We start from the raw sequence: 2,691 nt of genomic DNA on the forward strand, positions 1-2,691 counted from the left end.
ACTGATTAGTTGAAGGGAGAGAGTGTTCTAATGAAAGGAAGTTGAAAATTCAAAAAGAAACAAAACAGCAGAGATGCAGGGTACTGAAGAAAGAAATGATAATCACCAAGTATGACAAAATATATGCAGAAAAGTGTTGCAGAAATTAGAATGCAAGAGTAATAATGTTAAAAATTATTACCCTAAGATTCTTTCCCTGAATGTCAGCAGCATTTAAACAAGATATTTGAGTTGATGGATCAATTAGAAATAATTAACTAAGACTTGATAGCTATTAGGAAGACAAGGTTACAAGGTGACCAGGAATGGGAACACAATATTTAAGGGTTTTTGATATTCCAGAAGAATTGGCAACAAGGGAAAGGAGATGGGATAGCTTTAAAAATGAAGGAAGGTATAGATGTGATGGTGAATAGTGAACTGGTGCAATAGATCATGAAAGGGAAGTAGCTTAGGAGAAAACAAAGAACAGCAAAGGAATGAACTCACTATGGGAATAGTCCCCATTCCACTAAAAAGTTGCCTCACCATAGGGCAAAGTATAAATTTGGAAATGATGGAGACACGCAGGAAGGATATCGGAATTGTCATGGGTAATTTTAAAGTGTACAGTGACTGGATAAGTCAACAGGGCAAGTATGACATGACATAACTATAGAGTTCCCAATGACTAATGTTCTGTTCCTCATCCCAACTTCCCTTTAGAGCAACAGGGACTGACTCTGGAATTCAATCTGAAACAAACGTGTTAAATCTAAACAAAGGTAATTGTGAAGATGTGAAGAGAAAGTTGGCTTTGGTAGATTGGAAAGGAAACATTGAAATATTTGATGGCAAATTGTCAGTAACTAAGATCTAAAGAAACAATGTTTAGGTTTAAAAAAAACACCCGTTGTCTGTCAGGCAAAAATGTCCGACAAGAAAAACAAGACAACTATAGCTAACAAGAAAAGTTTAAAAAAAACAGCTTTAGCACAAATGAGACAGCTTGTAACATTGTCAAAAACAGTTGTCAGCTCAAGAATTGGGAGAAGTTTAGTGTGCCGTATTCTTTTGTTGAATAGTGTGACAAGTATGCGAACAGTCGGAGTTGAGCTAAGTGTGAGAGTTTAAGAGGAACTGAGAAAAAAAGGTGATGAACACTTTGTTGGAATTGTCCTATAGACAATGGGAAATTGAGGGGCAAAGATGTATGGAGATGGTGAGTAGCCCGAGTAATAGAGTTGTCAGAGTCAGGGTTTTCTAAGTATCTCAACATTGATTGGACTGCCACAGTGGTAGAGCTTGGATGTCTCAGAATTTGTTAAATGTGTTCAAGAAAATTTCCTCCATAAATATGCAGATGGTCCAATCAGAGAAGTGGTAAAACTTGACCTTCTCAGTGAAGAAGGCATTTGGCACACTTGCCTTCATCAGCCAGATCAGTGATTACATGAGTTGGGACATCATATTACAATTGCACAAGACACTGGTATGGCCACATTTGGAATTCTGCATACAATACTGGTCATGTGGTGTTGTTATTAAACTGGAAGAATGTTATTCAACTGGAAAGGGTGTTACCAAGATTGGAATATTTGTGGTTTAAGGTGAGTTTGAATAGTTTGAACAGAGGAGATTTGCTTGGAACATAGGAGACGGAGATTTATAAAATCATGAGCGGTATAGAAAAAGCAAATAGCTAAGGACTTATCCCAAGTGTAGGGCAGTCCAAAACTAGAGGCATAGGTTTAAGGGGAGAGGGAAAAATTGAAAAGGGACTTAAGGGGCAACTTTTTCACACAGATGGTAGAGACAATTACAATTGCAACATTTAAAAGACGTTTAGAAAGGTAGATCGATAAGATAGTTTTAGGGATATGGGCCAAGCACAGGCAAATGAGACTAGTTCATTTTGGGAAACCAGTCAGCAGGAACGGGTTGGGCTGAGGGGCCTGTTTCTGTGCTGAATGATGTAATGACTCTAGGTCTGTAATATGAAGTTATTGATAAAGAAAGAGAATATAATATGAATTTAAAATGGCAAGTAACATAAAAAGTAATATAACAGCTTCTGTAATATGCTTAAAAAACAGAAGACAAATGTGGTTTGATTATTCAGAGACAGAAGAGTTCAGAATAGGGAAATAGAAAATTGGGTTAGGGTTAAGGTTAGAGTTCCATGTGAAGAGTTATTTCCCATGTGTATTTCTTGTTGCTGTGGCAGCTTTTGGTTCTCCATTTCTTGTTGGGTTGTTGTGGGCCTTGGGGCCTGATGGTTGATCTGTGGACTGTGCAGATGGTGACTTCATATCTCCCTGATTGGCAACATCCAGTTGAGTCCAGCAGGAATCCCCAGTGGTCACTTCCCAGGCGCCTACAGGCCCAGCAGGATCTTTTAGCCCATATGGGATGTGTTGGGGATACCCTAAGAACCTGGGTGGGAAGGGGCACTACCCTGTAGTAACATGGGAGGCTGATCAAGAACCAGTAATACAAGTTAATATAGAAGGGCGGCAGACACCAGTGATGATAGATACTGGAGCTACATGCACTTGTGTACAGCCGCAGTATGCCTCTCACCTCCCCGTGTCAAGTAAATTTGTTAAAACTGTAGGGTTCTCAGGGAAATCACAGTTAACCCGATTACAGGTCCAGTAAGATTAGAAATGGAAGGTAGGGAGATAGTTCTGCCGATGTTAGTGTCTAAAA

This window comes from Hemiscyllium ocellatum, chromosome 13 (assembly GCF_020745735.1).
Source record: "Hemiscyllium ocellatum isolate sHemOce1 chromosome 13, sHemOce1.pat.X.cur, whole genome shotgun sequence".
NCBI lineage: Eukaryota > Metazoa > Chordata > Chondrichthyes > Orectolobiformes > Hemiscylliidae > Hemiscyllium > Hemiscyllium ocellatum.